The following is a 20,156-nucleotide window of genomic DNA, read 5'->3' on the forward strand; positions in this document are numbered from 1 at the left end:
GAGTGATGACTACTAGAGATGAGCGAACGTACTCGTAATGAGTACTTACGCACCCGAGTACCGCCATTTTCGAGTACTTCTGTACTCGCGCGTAAAGATCCGGGGGGCGGGGAGAGGCGCGGCGGTGCGGGGGGTAGCAGCGGGGAACAGGGGGGAGCCCTCTCTCCCTCTCCCCCCCACTCCCCGCCGCAACCCCCCGCGCCGCCACGGCGCCCCCCGAATTTTTTCGCCCGAGTACGGAAGTACTCGAAAATCGCGGTACTCGGGCGAAAAAGGGGCGGGGCCGAGCACGTTCGCTCAACTCTAATGACTACCTGTCTGTTCTCACAAAAGAGTTACTCTAACAAAAATAGCTGGTAAAGCGAATTCTGGCAATCTTAGAAAGGTGTCAGAACACGCAGTACATCGCAGCTTGCTGTCTTTATGGCTGCATAGCCGAAGCTGAAGGTGCGTACAATGGGCACGTGAGGACTATACGATGAAGCAATGGAAGAAAGTGGCATTGTCTGATGAATCACATTCTCTTTTACATCATTTGTGATGCTGCGGTCATTGTTCTGCCTGGAAACTGGGTCCTAGCCTTTATGTGGATGTTACTTTGACACGTACCACCTACCTAAACATAGTTGTAGACCAAGTACACCTTCATAGCAGTGGTATTTAGTAATGGCAGTGGCCTCCGTGCCACACTGCAAAAATTGTTCAGAAATGGCTTAAGGGACATTACAGACAATTCAAAGAGTTGACTTCGTCTGCAAATTTTCCAGATCTCAATCTCATTTGATCTACAGAGGTTCCACCTGACAACTTACAGGACATAAAGGACCTGCTGGTAATGACTTAAGGCCCATTTACACGCAAAGACAATCTTTCAAGTGATTGAAAGATTGACAGTTTTAGCGATCATTTTGCATAAATGTGTTAATGGACACTTATGTCCATTAACAGTTTATCATCCTCCTTTGCATGTAAATAGGCCTCCAGGAGCTGTTTGTAAAGCAAAGCATGTGGTCTGAGCTCTGCATGCAGCTCCATTGTTCTTGGACTATTGCGGCAGAATGCAATGTAATCTCTGACTCCTATGCAGAACACAGCGTGCGGTCCCTGTCATCTTGAACGATGGATTTTAAGCTCACTTTAAAATCATCATTCAACTGAAAAGTGAACGATGGCAGCGTTTACACGCAACGATGATCGTTCATTTGCGAGCAACCATTGTTGCGTGTAAATGGACCTTTAGTGCCAGATACTACAGCATGCCTTCACATATCTTGTGGAGTTCAAACATCAATGGGTCAGACCTGTTTTAGAAGTATGAAGAAGCCCTACATATTATAGGGTTTAAAAGTTATGACCGATCAGTGTATATACATAGTATACCAGTGAATTGGGCAGTCTTACTATCCAGTCTACAAATGTTAAATGAACATGTAAATTGTGATTAGACAGCAGTTGTCCAATTAGACAAAGATACTTAGGCAAATCCTTGCATAATATTAACTACCATTAGTATTGATATCTTATATTTACTGCAGTATGATAGTTTTAGTAATTTGTAATTTGCCATTGAGGAAAAAGATTTTCAATTTTTTTTTTGACCCACAACCTCTTAATGCTACAGGATGTAGTAAAGTCCTGCATCTTCAGGGTATGTATGGAGGGGGATCATGGGTTGACCCCGCTCCATACAATGCGGGTGCCAGCTGTTCTTACAGCCGACACCTGCCCGCAACAGCTCCAATAAGCCGTGCTGCACAGTTAACCTTCTTCAGAAAAAAAAAAGCCAGATTTGCACTTTTTTGGTCACTCTCTTTCCAAGAAAAAATGCAATAAGACAATAAGAAACGATCAAAAACTCGTGGGTACTTCAAAATGCTACCAATAGAAACTACAGAATGTACCACAAAAAATGAGCCCTCGCACAACTCTGTCGACAGAAAAATAAAAAGTTATGGCTGAAAATAATTTTAAAAAATTAAATATCTTTGGAAAAAAATAAAAGTAGTACAGCGAAAGATAAACATGAATTTGGTATCATAGTAATCGTACTGACCCATCGAATAAAGTTATCAGATCATTTTTATTGCAGTGTGTGGCCTTTAGAAACAAGACGCACCCAAATATGGCAGAATTCAATTTTTTTTTCTATTTCATTCCTATTAGAATTTTTAAAATGTTTTTCAGTACATTACATGGTACATTATATAGTACCGTTGAAAAATACAACCTGTCCCACAAATAACAAGCCCTCAGACAGCTACATTGATGGTTAATTAAAAGTTATGATTTTTTTTAAAGGGGGGAAGAAAAAACAAAAATGGATGTCGTTAAGGGATTTAACATGAGAATAAACATATATACTTACCTTTCATAAGGGCTCATTTAGAGACAACAATTATCGCTCAAAAGACAACTTTTGAGCAATAATTGTTGCGTGCATTTACATGGCCAGATGATTGCTCAAAATTCGCGCAGAGTCCACAGCAAAATACAGCATACTGCGATTTTTCCTCCTCTCGCAGAATTCGCAATTCGTTTCCACGAATGTGAAGAAAAAAGCATAAGTACATACCTTTCAATGCGTGTGATTTGCTGTGGATCCTCCGTGTGGATGCTGACCACAGATTCCGCAATAGTAACACGGTCGTGTGAAGCCGGCCTTACACAAGGCTTTCATTTTTTTTAAGTTCTGGAAAACCCCTTTAAATCGTATTGATTAACTTGCCAATTCCTATTAATATGGTGCACGCTGGATACAATTTGTGCCAATTTTGTAGATCTGCCAGCAAATTCCTATTTTTTAGTATTATGCATTTGTATACCTACATTGGGTAGCAAATAACGTCCATAGAAGGCTTTCCACACTCTCCATTATTCACTTAATTCTTCATAGAATGCAAAAATGATGTATAGGAAAGTAAAGTATAATCTCCAGTTGTGCCATAAATTCCAGCTTCCTGGAAGACATGATGTACAGTTTTGGTCTGAGGGATGCTGAATCAGTTCTGTGGTATTTTTTGCCTTGTCGTTTTGTGGTGTTTAGCAAGTACTGTATTCTATCTTGTATCTGTCTCTGTCAGTGAGTTTGGCCTTGTGAGTGCTGTTACTTTTTGCTGATGTTCTTGGCAGTTTAGCAGAGATATTTCAAGCATGCGCCCATAATGTAGTTTTGCAATATTTGTGACTGTTCTACCTGCAAATTGGGCAAGCCTCAGCTAAAGGTCTTTAGAAATAACGACATCCTTTGCAGTGACAATGTATGCAAACAAATAAGAAATTAATTGGGAAAATAAGTGGAGGATAGAATAAACAAAATAAGGAAACGTCTTGCCTTGAGCGTGGAGAATCTGCATACATGGATGTTCAACAGAAACTTGTGGAGAATAGAGCCTTCATGGAAAGTTCATGATGCTGTCAGGAAATGATGACACTGTGCACAATGTAACCTTTATCACTGTCACTTTATACAAAAATACATGATTGTCATGTGCATACTCTTCTAGCTCATGATGTGGGTACAACTTTAAGGCCCAATGTACACGGCTGAATTTGGACTGCGGAATATGGAGCGGGCGTCCGCAGCAAATACCTGCCATAGCATGAGATGTAAAAGTGGGTTTCCATGCCCATGAGCGGATATCAATTGCGATTTTCCGTTCGCACGGTGAAAATCACAGCATGCTTATTGTCCTGGGAACACACAGCGATTTTATCTTCATACGCTGACCAAGCACAGGGAATTGGAGTATTTCGCTTTAAAAAGATAAACAATATGACCTTAATGACCATGAGAGGCTAGAGAGTCTTTGCCCCTGGAAATCATGTAGTGAACCTACCTATTGATACCCTCACTCAGTTTTCTCTTTGCTTGAAATAGAAAGATATCTTACACAGTCTCAGCCTCAGAGAGAAACTTGGAGAACTTCTGCAAATACTTTATCTTCCAAGTCTGCAGTCAAAACCAACAGCAGGGCACCAACATGAAGGACAAATTTCCAAAGCATGCAGCATCATCCGGCAACTGGAACCTGGATCCATCTTAACTTTCCCATGAGGCACCGAGGCACTGCTCAATGAGGTGGCTAAACCTATCAATCTCTTCCCCTGCTCTCCACCAAATGAGTATCTGCAAGCGATTGTGGTTGCACAGGAAGTGTCCAGATTTCTCATGCTGCTAGTAGATAAACACTTAGAGGTGCTGCAGACTTCTTTATGCTTCAAAAGTATTTATTGAAAGAAAATTTAGACTGTTGGCACCATTCCTGCCGCATAGACCCCACGCAGGGGGCAAAGAGTTTAGCAAAACAACAGGCATTCTTGGCATATCAGTTAGCTCCAAAATGAAGAGTTATAAACTTGTCAAATTCAAAAGTAGCATTGTTACGAGTAGAGCAATGGGAGGAAAGGGAAGGGAGGGGCCGAAGGTCCAGGCCCAACTGTAGAATACAATGTAATTTCTGTGCTGGCATATTACCACAAGTCGGGGTGGTGCTATATTTAACCTCTTTTCTTCCATCTGCTGCGGACTTCTTTAAATTCTGGTTTAACCCAAATGTCCTCTAACACCCAAAAGATTGCTGACTTGGAATCCAGAGTAGGTGATAGCGAAATAACCAATGAAACCTTTGTGGCCTCTTTGCATTAATAAATGACTTCAGAGACAGTGCTGAAAGAGAAACTGGAAGACCTATATATTCTTCAGTCATTGCCAGTCTATCTTAGACCTAAAGAGAAGAAGACAATCAACCACCTATTTCATACATTTATTTGGCCCAGAGACACCTGAGAATAGCTTTCCATGCCCTCCAACAGTCTAAGGCAAATGGTGGGCATAATTTTCAAAATATTAGGCTATATAAATTGATGGCATGAAAATAGGTAATCACAGATTGGCTACACAGCACTGCAGTATATACAGCCACAATTGTAGCCCAATCCTTTGTACCACAGGTCACTCTAGGCAAGTGATACACTCACAGGAACTCTCCATCAATATTAAAAACAACCCTTTACACAAGGTGGCGGGTGTGGGGAAAGATCTGTAACCTTCCTGGTTTACATCCTTCTTTCTCTAGACACCTGTCTCTTATTAAAAACTTAGACTTTCAAAATAAATAAATGTTGCTATTTGTATAGCGCCAACTTATTCTGCAGCGCTTTCAGGTAATTATTACTTATTACCCCCCACCAAGCTGGGTTCTCATTTTTACCGACCTCGGAAAGATGGAAGGCTGAGTCAAACCTTGAGCTGGCTAACTGAATCGTGTGGGGATTGAACTTACAACCTTCAGGTCGTAGGTGAGAGCTTACACTCTGTGCCACACAAGGCTCATAAAGGATGTACACACACAATTTTTTTAATAGTGGTACTCCCAAGGTCTCACAACTATCAATAGGTTTATTCGTCCTCGGACCAAATTTCCCCTGACACTTTCAGCATTGCAAAGTACATACACCAATGTTACTTCCTCTTCTTCCCATATTTGCAAGCCATGAGCTACAAATCTATAGTTCTACAATGCATGGCGGAAGAAGAGTGGGACTCAACAATTAGGGAATGGCACATGGACATGAACACTAGCAAAAAGAAAATTGCTCATAATTGGAATTTTTTATACAGACCTTTTAGTATTCCATTACCCAATCTGCCTTGTCTAGATATGCAGAAGAGGTCTTGGAGGCCACTTCCTCCATACTTCTTCGAGCTATAGCACCATTGATTACTGCGATCACCATATTTCACAGAAATGCTATTGCAATTTTGTCACAGAGTGTATCTAACTCTGTGATATATAGAATGGGCATATATGAAAAATCAAACTATTTTAAATGCAAGTCCCCTGATATAGGTTTGCAGTGTTGCCTATGTGTTTGCCTGATTATCAGTGAACTTTGAAACAAAATCATTGTCTTCATCCCTACCCACTTGACCAATTACTTTCTCGCTGATCCCTTGTTGGCCATTTTTGGATATGTTAAACTGGATAAATTTAAATGCACGCTGGGATGCCATAAACCTCTCTTATTTGCAGAAGCTGCTGAGAATGAGGCAATTGTGCAAACTTAGGATAGTTCGAAGGGCCCCCATTTAAATTATTTGTGAACATACTCTCATTCCCTATGTGAATGGACTCGATGGATGCCTCATTGCAAAAAAAAAAACAGGTCAAACAATTTTTTTCTGGTTGGCATAGCGTTATTGCAATATTGCCAATACGTGTACGTCAAGCCATATATGACTGTTTCATTTGACAGTACTGTTCCAGCAACCGATAATGATAGATGATGTTCCACTGCTAACTGTTTGAGTCATTTATTTGGAGGGGTAAGTATCTCTCTGTTTATTATTTTACCCCAGAAATACATAACACAATGCTTTTAGAGTCTCTTGTGTTACTTGAGGGTAGGAAGGAACAAGGGGTGCACAATTCAGACTTGGATCTGACCTACTGTGAGTACAATTTTTATTGTCCAAGACATATTTTTAGTCTCTGAGTCAGGATCTCAGGACCACCTACTAATTTATTAGGAAAATGGGGTGTTGTCCATTTACCTCTTTTTTGAAATTGACATTTGCACGACTCGGCCTAGGTGTCTTTTTCAAGTGGTAAACCATAAGCTTTGGTGGCATGGTCCAATACATCCAAACTCACAGTAGAACTTTCTGGCTAGTTTAAAAGGTTTAGTCTTCTTACAAAATTAATACTTTTGTGGCCAGTTACATACAAACATGTTACCCTTTTCAGTGCAATGGTATTTCTGCCCACTAGAGATTTTAGGCTGCTCCTTTATGATCTTCATGCCATTCATTGTTGGTCTGTGGAGGCTATTGTTCTGGAAGACAGCACTATAAATTGAAGTGAGAAATCAATAGCAATTGGCAAATTGATCTCTGTGACCCCGTCTGAGCCTCTATTGATGAGGTGAAAAAGCTGTTAGTAGACCATCCCACTTTTGAGTCTCCTCACTCACCGTCTAGGTGCTCCCCCTAAGGAGAAAAGATAGTGTTTCTGACCCCGCTCCCAGGCCTTTCACTAGCACAGCCAGACTCCTACTGTACACTGATGAAGGCCAAATACCCTGAAACAGCTGTCTGTGCATGGAGTCTGGTTTTGCTTTTAATTCCCAGTCATTGTTACAAGGCTTGTATAAAGAGTCTAATTTTTGCTTGAAGTTATGCTGCCTTCCAATAGGTGGCACTGTGGACGTATTATTCCATCTCCCTTATTTGCATATTACCCAGAGGAGCATGAATGGGCTTTTGAGTTTCCTTACTCACCGTCCAGGTGCTCTCCCTAAGAAGAATTCGTCGTTCAGTCGTTGGTTCGCTTTTATACTGAACGATATTGTTCACTTTCACTCATTTCTATGATTCTTTGAAGGATAATCATTCCGTCTGAACGCAGCATTAGAGATTGTAGATCAATTGTACATTGAGTTCTGCAGAAAATGCATTTTGTTAAAGGGAATGTGTCATCAGAAAAGAAAGTGGGTTTAGTGGCCAGACTGCAAGATAATACATTTTTTTAATAACTATTCATAGTAACACGGAAAATAAGAAAATCAACAAAAATAAAGAAAAAATATGTTCAACATACAAACTTCATCCCAACAATAAGTCATTTTCTGATGATATCTTCTGTTTAAGGTCTTACATCTATAATATAAGCTTCGATTTATCAGTGTGTTGCAGCTATATTCCAAGTCTGAAGTACTAAAGACATTTATAATGAGTTCTGCAATATTCAAACCAAAAAAACTGTAGCCAGTGCAGACTTCAGCCCTATAACATTAATAATAAATCTGCCCCATTTCTATTTAATATGAAACAAAGCATTGTTTTATTTAATTAATTCCAGAACTGCAAATGTTGTGATCTCTAAAAGAGCCACACAGGACTTTACAAATGGAGATAATTACAGTACAGATGACTGAACATTATAGTTAATTCGCTCTGCTTTTGCTAAAATGGAAAGAAAGGCTATTATTCTACTGGTGTAAAGAGAAAAGGAAAAAATGGAAGAAGAGACTGTGAAAAGTTACAAACAAGAACAAACTTGCTAGTAGGGCTAAACGCAGTTCTTCCCAAACCTGGGTAAATAACCCAAAATTTGATTAAAATGTGTTTTCTTTGGGTAACATCACATGAACATACACAGAGGTGACTTAAATGTGTGCTAGAGTGTATTTGAAAATCTAGTAAAGTTTTCTCCATGTTTCATGCTTATGGTCATGTGAGCCTTCAGCAAACAGAGAAGCATTGCCTTAAATGCAATGCAATTCTAAAAATTGCTAAACTTTTTATGTAGATTAAATCTGTATGTATCTCCTCAGTTAAGGACTGGGAACTAGAGATGAGCGAGTATACTCGCTAAGGCACATTACTCGAGCGAGTAGTGCCTTAGCCGAGTATCTCCCCGCTCATTTCTAAAGATTCGGGGGCCGCCGCGGGTGACAGGTGAGTTGCGGCGGGGAGCGGGGGGGAGAGAGGGAGAGAGAGATCTCCCCTCCGTTCCTCCCGCTCTCTCCCGCTCTCCCCGCCCCCCGCCAGCCCCCGAATCTTTAGAGACGAGCGGGGAGATACTCAGCTAAGGCACTACTCGCTCAAGTAATGTGCCTTAGCGAGTATACTCGCTCATCTCTACTGGGCACTCTTAGCGTAAGCGTAGACATAGTTTTTCTCTTATTATTGTTAGTGTATAAGAAAATAGAAGAACTAAATAGTTGAGTCTAAAAAGGAATTATATCATATAACTGTTGATGCATATCTTGAATGTGCGCTCATTTCTCTATGTGCCTTGTAGTTCTTCAATAAAATACTTTTCAACCATAAATATGTAAAGAAGACATAAACGTTCATCATTACATAATTAAAAAATATGCAGCTTTGTAATGCACATTGTGCTTTATTTGCTCGCTATTTTGCTGCTGTTGTGTTTCGCTCAAATTTATATGCAGGCTGCAGTGATATTCCACCCATATTGACATAAATGATTGGGTGATGTGACCCCTTGCTAATACATGTCTATGCAGACATTGTCATCGCTATCCCCAATCTCTTCCCTCTCTTGCCCCAATCTGGCTGCTACGATAAAGCCCTTAAAATTTAACTGGATTAGGCAGCACCCCTCTCAGCTCTCCACCACACCCATCCTGATGCTCCCACCCTCCCGATGCAGACTGTGGCAACCTTGCCTCACACCTTAAACGCATTTCCTTTGGCGGTGATCTACATGTGCTAACGCATGTGGAGAAAATCTGAAATACCTATGGATTTCCTCCACTACAAATTCATTCTCAGAACATTCAACCTTGCTTTTCACCATGCCAAACAAATCTATTCCCCCTCTGTCATCTCCTCATTATCGAATAAACCCAAAAGACTCTTTGACACTTTTCACTGTCTGCTCAGCCCTAAAATACAGCTCCCTATGACAGATCTCGGTGGAGAGGATCTGGCGGCCTATTTCAAAGAGAAATTGACAACATCTGGCAGGAAATGACTTCCCAGTCCCCGATTACCTTTGATCTCCTTCTCTCATTGCTACAAAAGGCTAGTGATTGTCTGTCTGCTGTCTCTCACACTATGTCATCTCTCTATCTAAAAGTGAGCCTTTCAAAAACTGAACTTCTTGTGTTTACGCCATCTACTGTCCGACCTAAACCTGATATCTCCATCTCAGTCGGTGGTACCACCATAATTCCTTGGCGGCATGACTGCTGTCTTGGGGATATATTTGATTCTGATCTTTCCTTTACTCCTCATTAAGTCAATTGTTCGCTCATGTCACCTACACCTCAAAAACATCTCCCAAATCCACACTTTCCTCACTGAGGAGACATCAAAAACTCTTGCTCTTGCATTTATCCACTCTCGGCTTGATTACTACAAGTTGCTTCTGATCAGGCTTTCCCTCTCTAAACCCTCCTCTTTCCAATCCATCCTGAATGCAGCAGCCAATCTCTACACTGATGCCTCCATCCTGTGCTAGTCACTGCACTGGTCGCCTGTCAAATATATAATAGAATTTAAACTCATTACTCTCATTCAGTAGGCTCTCCTACATCTTCTCATCTCTGTCTACCACCCTACCTGTTCTCTCAGCTCTGCTAATTACCTTAGACTAAATCCCTCTCTTCTGTAATCTAGACCTGCCACTCCCATCTCCAAGACTTTTCCTGAGCCACACCAGTTCTCTGGAATGCACTACCCCAGACAATCAGGTTAATTCTGAACTCTCACAGCTTTAAGGAAGTTCTAAAAATACATCTTTTTGGGAGGTCTACCATATTTCCTTATGTAAACTCTTCTCCATCTGCCCGGCTTCTATAATCCTCTTTGGAAACCTGACCCTCTTCTTCCCACTGCAGCCCCAACACAACCAATCTCACCTCTTATCTGTTTATTCACAAACACGGTTGGTGATCGACTTACACAGCTTTATGTATGCATATATGTATAGCACCCTATGTGTATAGTTCCTCATAGTCTGTAAACTCTTACATGCAGTATTCACCCTATTGTTCAAGCTTTGCTTCAGTTTAACCCTTTCCAATTAAATTTTCAATTCAGGGTTTCCTAAAAGGCTTTCTATTTTTGCTGTTATACAATGGTGCCATCAGCTGGCTAAAGCCAGTGTGTGTACACCAGAGAGGCTCCGATAGCAGAGTGGCTGGCAATAGACAGTAAGAATACCCTGTCGGGCATCTTCTGACATTGGAGCTGTACAAGCTTCAATTAGAATGTAGGAAGACATCAGACAGTGGATTGGAAAGAGTTAATACTGCATGTTATGACCTATTTTGTGTATGTTTCCCCTGCTTTCTAAAGTGCAGTGGAATATGTTTGTGCTATGTAAGTAAAGATTATTATTATATTGTTTCTGATGACTAGTAAATACACAGGTCCAACGTGAACCGTAGGTGAGCAGTAGTGCAGAGAAGGGAAACATTGTAACAGGAAGCATATTAGAATGTTTTTATATTTTCCTTTTCCTGACAGGCTTCTGATATTGTGAGGAAATGTCCCAATCTCAAATAACTTTTTCAGTGGCTATATATCTTATGCAGTCAATGTTTCTACATTTTTCATAGCAAAATTTAGGGTGGTTTCACACATACACCCAGGATTCCACTTTTCTGCTGGGTTTGGGAAGCAGGAAAGGGGAATCCCCATGTCCAACGGCTCCATCTCAGGATGGAACCAAACAGTGCCGGACGGCACCATTGACTGTAATAGTGCTTTTTCTTTGGGTATTTTGAGCAGGATCTGCCATGGAACCTCTGACTAGAGGTTCCAACGCAGATATGAAGCTGACATTAAATATTTAAACTGACATACAAATTTACCCCACAGGAAGCAAGCTACCCAAGTCTTTTTAGTCTACGCACTGTGATGTTGGCACTTGCCTGGCACATAAACCATCTGCTGGTGACGCCCTGTGTGTTTTCAGACAGAGAAGTCTTATGAAGATCATGGCAACTCTGAGGACATATCTTCATATAACCTAGTTCTATTGTTGTATGTGTCTGAATTACCATCCTCCTCCCAATGTAATCTGTAATCTCCAACCTCTTGTTTCCTTTTTCATTTGAAACACTGCAGACACTATAATTGTGTGGTTTGTGCAGTCTGTATATGGAGGGGCAGAGACAAAAAGTAGCCGTCTATTTTACAGATGTTTACATTTCATTTCTATCAAATTACAGAAACTGATAAATTCTAAACAGCTTGAAAATGTTTGTATTTCAAAAGAAACCAGACCAGCGCTGGATCAAGATCTGTTGAGATCCTTGAACAACGTAATTGTGCAATACCCATTCTTTTTTTTTTGGACAGAAAGGAAGATAAGCACTATAATCATACTAATGACATAAAGTCATAATATATAGTTATACTGTACCTAAATAAAGGCCCATTTAGACCCAACAATTCTCGCTCAAAATTCACTCAAAGCCGTCTTTTGAGCGAGAATCGTCGGGTCTAAACACGCGGACATTGTGCAGTTTTCGTTAATGATCTGCTCATCGTCTTTTAGCAAGCTGAAAGACACAAAGAGTCTTATCAGGACTGCACTCTGAGTTCTCAGCGGGATACTGCTGATACTATTGTTTCAGCTGGTGTCCCGCTCGGAAAACACAGCAGAAGTATGCAGAAGACAGTGCACCAGCTGTGTTCTGCATACCCCGCTCGGAGCGCTCAGCTGTATACCCACTGAGCGCTCTGTGAACACAGCAGAAGTATGCAGAAGACAATGCTCCAGCTGTCTTCTGCATACCCGGTTCGGAGCACTCAGCTGTATACCAGCTGAGCTCTCCGTGAACAGAGCAGGAGTATACAGAAGACAGTGCTCCAGCTGTGTTCCGCATACCCCGCTTGGAACACTCAGTGGAATACCAGCTGAGTGCTCTGTGAACACAACAGGAGTATGCAGAAGACAGTGCTCCAGCTGTGTTCTGCCTGCCCCACTCGGAGCGCTCAGCTGTATAGCAGCTGAGCGCTCCAAGAAAGCAACAGATGTATGAAGAAGATAGCGGTCCCGCTTATCTTCTGAATATAGGGTGACCCTTAATTTACTCATTTATGCAGAGTAAACGGTCAAAACTGTCACTCAAACAGCCGTTTGAGCGAATTTTGAGCGATCATCTTGCCGCGTAAATGCACACAACGATTATCACTCAAAAGAGGTCTTTTGAGCAAATTTTGAGTGATAATCGTTGTGTCTAAATGGTCTCTAACAGTACTTACATAATACCATGTCACATAGTTCTCAAATAACAGTGCTTTGTAATACCCTGATATACAGATAGTGCCTAAATATTACCACAGCTGAAGAAAATAGATGTGGATGAACTTAGTAGGGATCTATTGGTAATTGTTACAAGCCAATTACTCCTTATGTCCAATCCATTTGTGTAAGACTTAAAGTGTAACCATCATTTCAATTTTTTAATGCTAAGAAGAGCGGATTTTAATCCTTTTTTACAATATATTTAACTAACAGATTCTGGATGATTTTAATATAAAATTTCTCTTCAGAATCTGCAGCTATGCTGCTGAAGACTAATGCCAGGTTTTCCAATACATTATGTGATACATTAAATTGTACCACTAAAAAATACAACTTTTTCCGCAAAAAAACAAGTTCTGATGCAGCTATGTCACTAGAAAATTATAAAACTATAATTTTTTTAAGTAGGGATGAAAAAATGCAAAGGAAAAAATGAATAAGGTCTGCCTTCTGGGATGTCTGTTCTATTGTGGCAAAGGAAAACTGATACTGGTGTAGCAAGGTGGCAGGCTGCCACTGCTACAATTAGTACAATGCCAGTCCTATTAAAGGCAATGGACAGTGATGCAGACTGTAATATTAAAGTTGGTCATAGACTATTACTAGTAGAAGTGAATAGGAGCCATTATAGTCCATGCATTTTACTGAGCGTGCTCAATAGCACTTTGCTGGAAACTTCTAGAAAAGGGGGATCTGGAGAACTTATAAGAAACCTGACCAGTGGTGGTTGTTGCAGATGAAGAGTTCAGGGGAGTCATGCTATGCTGATTGCTGAGCAGAAGAGCTGTTGCTGAGGACTGTTGGAGCTGAGAACTGCTGCCAAGAACCTCTGGTTCAACAAGCTGCTGGATCGCCCAGCTTCAGGAGCTCTTGCCCATGAGAGACAGGGACTCCTAGTAACTATCCAGGAGGAATAGAGTTTTATGGGCCTGATTACTCTGGACTGAGACAAGTTAGGGGAGTGTCCCCTGAAAAGGACTGTGGTAACATACCGTTTGGATGGTGTCATTGATGGGCACTAAGTTGTGGACTTCCTCGGCGGTTTAACAGTTATTATGGAGATATTTTTAATTTGTATGATCACCTTTTGTGGTGTGACATTTGCCTCTGAATACAAAAGTACCCAATATTAATGTAAAGTTATTGCTGAGTTTGGAGTTAGACAGAGGTACCAGTACTATGAGTTTGTTTCACTGGTGTGAATTGTTCCATCCATCTATCTTCGAGCAATTGAAATTTTTATTTCTATTCCCATCTTTTCCTATTCCATATTGTATCCTAAAAGAACTCAGGTGCCTTACCCATGACCCATTGCACTGGTATGCAAAATCATTGACTTCTTATGACAATCAGATAATGGGTTGAGGTTTTTACCTGCTGCACTGTTATCAATGCAAGATAGTCTACTGAATAAAATGTGTTCGTAGCATAGTTTATGTTAGAGTAATTTTTTTTACAATGTCTTAAATTTCATCAGAATTTGTTACCTTCTTGAGGAAGCTTTAATTTTAAATGGAAGTTGTGACATGAACACTTGACTTTAACTACTTATTAGTAATGTTGAGTGAATCAAACCAGTCGAACTTTGCTAAAAGTTCTGTTTGAACCCCAGGCAGTTTATCCCGGCCAACCTTACTTAAGAAAGAAGGTGGTGGATGAGCAGTTAGCACTGTTGCCTTGCAACACTGGGTCCTACGTTCAAAGCTGACCAAGGACAACATCACCATGGAGTTTGTATATTCTCCCTGTGTTTCATAATAATTACCTTTATATAGCACATACATATTATGCATTAATTGATATGTTCTGTTCCCGTTGAGACTCACAATTTAATTTCACTAATTAGCATACTTATTAGCATATTTTGGGAGAGCATACAAACTCCATAGAGATGTTGACTTTGGTCAGATTTGAACCTAGGATCCAGCAGTACAGTGCTACCAGTTGAGCCACATGAACACAGAAAGATGTTAGTGAAGTTCCATTTTGGTTTAAACTAATTTTGACTGAACCAAACTTTTTGTCGAATTTTGGCGGACTGGCTGAAGCGAACTTTTCAAAGGCGCACTCAACACTATTTATTGGCACATGGTGAAGAAGCTGAGTAGGAACAATTGTGCTTTTGTTCCTAGGTCAGTGACAAGGAGACTGTCATATTCATAGAACTCGACATAATAGGTCTTCTATACGTCAGAGTAAACAATTTTTTCAGGATTTGGCAGCTGTGATGTATTTTGTATTATGAATGCTCCTAATTTATAGATTTTTCTTGAAGTGAGAATTCCAATAATCGGATTGACTACTGCTAATTTCTGGTTCTGCTTAAAGGGGCTGTCCGGTTACTGGACAACATTCCTCCTATAACACCAATTGTGCTAAGATAACAAAATCAGCAGTACTTACTCATTCTCTGCTGCTACAATCCAGCATTATAGCCCTACAATCCTCTCAATATTTGTTGTTGAAGACGATGTCACATGACCACTGCAGCCAATCAGAGGTTCCAGCATCTCTGCCCATTCTCCTAATATCCTCATAATGTGCTTACATCTTGGATGCCCTGATGCCAGGAGTTCAATGTAGTGACACTGCAACCTCTGATTGGCTGCAGTAGTCATGTGATATACAGTAACATAATCTTCAACAAGAAACACTGGCAGGATGGCACTGGATTGTGGCAGCAGAGGAGCAGCTAAGTACAGGGGATTTTGTTATTTTAGCACAGTTGGTGGTATAAGGGGAATGTTATCTGGTAACTGGAAACTCCTTTATAGAAATTGTTTGGTTAAAGGGAAAATGTAAAATCCCCAATAAGTGCATTCTGAGTCAATTATCATTATCTATATGTGTCCACTTCTGGGCACTCCAATTTAAAAAAAGACATAGACAAACTGGAGCAAGTTTAGAGAAGAATTACCAAGATGGTGAGCCGTCTGCAAATCATGTCCTATGAGGAACGGTTAAAGGATCTGGGAATGTTTAGCTTGCAAAAAAAATGGTGAGAGGAGCCTTAATAGCTGTCCACAAATATCTGAAGGGCTGTCACAGTGCAGAGGGATCAGCCCTATTCTCATTAGCACAAGGAAAGACTAGAAGCAATGGAATGAAACTGAAAGGGAGGAGACACAGATTAGATATTAGAAAAAATATTCTGACAGTGAGGGTGATCAATGAGTGGAACAGGTTACCACGGGAGGTGGTGAGTTCTTCTTCAATGGAAGTCTTCAAACAGAGGCTGGACAGACATCTTCCTTGGATAATTTAGTGATCCTGCACTGAGCAGGGGGTTGGACCCAATGACCTTGGAGGTCCCTCCCAACTCTATGATTTTATGATCCTATTAGCTGGGTTGGAGAGCTGTTACCAAGAGTGTTTCTCTTATTGAGGAAAAACAGCCACAGGAGCAAAATTCTTCTTCTTAGGCTCCCTGCACACTGCAGAGCTGGCTCTGCCAGCAGCGGCGTCTGCACATACCTGGTTAGTTTCTTTTTCTTCTGTACTGCTGATCGTTCACACAGCTCGCCGTCAGACATGCGCAGTACAGATTTTTCTTTTAACTACTGCTTGTGATTGCGGAAGAGTCGGGGATTGGACGGCTTCCATTGACTTCAATGGAAGCTGTCCACGCAGAATTTACGAAAAAATGGTGCATGCTGCGCTTTTTCCTCTGCTTGCGAAAACCAATTATGCAGGAAGAATCTATTTCCCATGGCATGCCGTGGGCGCTATTTGCTGCAGATTCTGCAGTAAATATCCGTTTGTGGGCAGGAGCCCTAACTGTAAGGGTGATGGAAATGTTAACCCCCGTGCAAATTTAAGCAAAATGCATGTTTGAATGCTACCTGTTGATAGGAAAATGTCAAGATTCCGATGTTTATTAAAGTAAAAGATAGCAATACTGCTGAATGCTAGGGTTAAATCCAGTGTGTCTACCTGCAAAACTGTCATATGTGTGTTACAGTTAGCAAGTGAGTAGACTATAAATATATACTAGGAAGGTGTTATGAACCCTAGTATTGTTGAGGAAAAGGCCTTTAATGTTTATTATGTTAAATGCTGTGTAGTATAGGAGAAATACTGCATGGGTAGATAGTTGTGATGTGTATTGGGCAATTGATGGTAAAAGTAGAGCCTAAAATGTTTCTGCTTTAGGCCTCATGCCGGCGACCCTGCGTACCTATCAGAATGCTTTATTTCTGCAATGCGGATGTGTCGTCGGCGCTCCAGCGGACATCCGCAGTACAGATCTCCCCGCGCCATCGCCTAGGCAATGACGCAGCAGATCCGCGGCACTTCTGCAATGCTCATTGCGGAAGTGCTGTGGCGGGAATGGCTTCTATTGATTTCAATGGAAGCCGTTCCTGCGTCTCCGCTCTGAAACTAGAGCATGCTGCGATTTTATTTCGGCACTTAGCAGCCGCAAATAAAATCTGCTGGTGTGCGTGGAGAGAGGAATCTCAATGCACATTTATGAGCACATTGAGCAGTACATCGCCCACGCCTGTTGAGAAGCGCAGGATCTGCAATTCAATTTGCCCCATGTGCATGAGGCCTACTTGTGCAATTGGATGTTTGTAACAGTCTCTTTTGTGGGCCATGTGGACATCTTTGTGTAGTCTAAAACATTAGGTCACTTTGTTGGGAGGAAGTTGTGTCAGTGGATGAATGAGAGGTTATGTTTTGGCCTGCGGGGTGATTTTAAGTGAGGTATAAAAGATGGTGGTTGGGCACGCAAGTTGTTGTTGTGTAGTCATGGTGGTAAGGAGTGCAAGTAGCCGTGAATGAGTAGCGCAAGGATGGCATATTCAGAACTAGTGCCTTCTGAGAAGCCTGTGTGGAGAGGTTGAGAGCAGCAAAAGCCGAGTGAGCTGTGAGAGAGTTCCCTGGAGCCTCCTGTTCAATATGCCATTGAAATGATAAGCAGCAAACGTGCATTTACTGCATATTTGCACAGCAAATCATTGGGCGCTTCTGTGTATTTTTTTATGTGCGCAAATATGCAGTGTATTTGCACACAAAAACATGCAGAAGAAGGCGAAATACGCAGGCGTAAGTGATTTTGTTACATGCCCAAAATATGCTTATGCCCATGTGAATGAGCCCTTATTGTTTAGCAGATTCTGTGCTCTGTCTCTTAATCCACCTGCATATGAGTGTCCCAATATAACAGAAGTGTTATATGGCACCTCATGAGTGCTTGCTCTCCGATGAAAGGAATATGGGAATTTTACTTCTATGTTCGTGTTCAGGTAAGTCATTGATGCCTGAATATCTACCAACATGAAAATAGAAATCCTAATAATAATGCAGAGTACAATTAATGATTAGTATTTGTAATTTCTTTCAGGCTTGATAACTAAGTTTTAATGTTTTGATTACAGGAAAACTGAAAAACCACTAAGTTACTTGTACTGTGAAGGTCAAAGTGATTCTAATATAAAGGCTTAAATTAACATTCAGTATAACTGGCTTTATATGATGCTCACAATGCTGCAATAATTGTACTAAATATAATGTACTAAACGGTTACATTGCATTGCTGCATTTCTGTTGATACACACAGTCCATTTATCCATTTATAGTTTATCAGCTATTGAATAGCATGTATCTTATGAATACAGGAATTGTACCTGCAAGGTAGAGTGCTCTGCAGATAGAACTGGGAAGTCACATACAATCTGTCATAGAGTCTGTTAACATAGAAGTTTTAAAGGGATTGTTCCAAGGTACACTTTTATCACTCAGCCATAGAATGGGTGATAAAAGTCTGATTGGTAGGGGGTCTCACTTCTGAGACCGCCACTGATCTCAAAAATGGTAGTCCCATGTCCCCCTTTTCTCATCATTGGGAGGTCAATTCTCCCACCTGGAGTGACACCAGAATGAATGTAGGTGGGTGGAGCAAACATGCAGTGAGGAGGACAGGGAAAATGGGACCCTCTTTCTTGGGATCGGTGGGGGTCTTAAGGTGAGACCCCCACAGATCAGACTTTATCTCCTATCCTGTGGTTAGGCGATAAAAGTGTATCTGATACAACCGCTTTCAAGGAGTTTCCCAGAACTTAAAATTGCTTCACAATCGCTCTGTCCTTCCTGGTTGCTGATGACCAGGACTTGTTACTGCTGCAACCAATCACTGGCTATAGAAGGTCATCAATGTCACAAGTGATAGGCTGCAGCAGTCAAAAGTCCTGGTCAGCAGCAAGCAGGAAGGACAAAGCGATTGTGAAGCAATTTTAAGTCATCGGAATACCCCTTTAAAGAATTTGAAACCACAGGCTGTGAAGATCTACTTTCTGATGTTTCTTGTTGCAAGAGATTACTAAGAATACTTTAGGGAATTGTTGAATTACACAGTTCCCTAATATCTTATTGAAGTACGTCCAGCTACATGTTCTTAAAGGAAAGCTCCACCTTTCTTTGCCATAAAGTCAAGAACTCAAAAATGTGGCATTTTTAGAAATTCAGTACGAAACAAAAAGGATATACACACCCTTTCAACTATTGCCATTGTGTTCATAGCATCAAGAATACAGCGATGCAGTCTCCTTACCCAAACATTGATTATGAAATGGGTCATAGTAAAGAGCTGAGTGAATTTCAAAGATTTCACTTTTCCAAGTCATCCCATGTACAGCATATGACTACAGTACCATGTGTAAGGCCAAAATGTAAATCAAAGGGTAGGAAAAAAATTATCCAACTATTTTGTTTCTTTATCTAACACGTGTGTGTCCAAAATTGTAAATGTTGTGAACGGTGCACGTACAAGTTGCACTTTTCAGTTTGTCAAGTTGAATAAATTGAACTAAAACAACGACAGCTTTGATGAATCCGATTGCAATTGAATATCAATAAAGTCTGGCAATTCCATTGACTTATTATGGGTCTCTGTCTAGTATCTATTTATTATGACAGCAAAAATAGCACTGAAGGTGACTCTATTCTTGACGGAATGGAACATAGCACTAGTATGAATAGACTCAAAATATATTGGAAAGTTTATTAGAGTTGAAAACTTGATGAAATTCATAGAAAGCTCTGGGAAGGAAAATTAGCAGAAGAAATATATACAAGACTATATAAAAAAAAAACTAAAAAAGAAACAATCTGATGATCTCAAGATGGCACTTCCTTCCTGTGTTCTGGCTTGTTCTGGCCCTCTTATAGGGGCATTGAATGGCTACATATCAACGTCCACAAAAAATATCCCCATATAACTAGCTTGTATTATAATACATATGTGAGGACACATGATGCGTTACCATTATAGAATGTCACAATGCTTCTTTCACGCCACTGGTAAATATTTAAAGGGAACCTGTCATCACTATTCAGCATATTAAACCACTCTCATCAACAGAA

General features: G+C 40.7%; 1 protein-coding gene across 2 annotated transcripts in view; it reads left to right on the plus strand.

The window, feature by feature from the left end:
* SRPX (sushi repeat containing protein X-linked) overlaps positions 1-20,156 on the plus strand; it is a 156,767-nt gene that overhangs the window by 31,312 nt on the left and 105,299 nt on the right. The window lies entirely within an intron of this gene.

Source organism: Eleutherodactylus coqui, chromosome 4 (assembly GCF_035609145.1).
Source record: "Eleutherodactylus coqui strain aEleCoq1 chromosome 4, aEleCoq1.hap1, whole genome shotgun sequence".
In the NCBI taxonomy this organism is placed as follows: domain Eukaryota; kingdom Metazoa; phylum Chordata; class Amphibia; order Anura; family Eleutherodactylidae; genus Eleutherodactylus; species Eleutherodactylus coqui.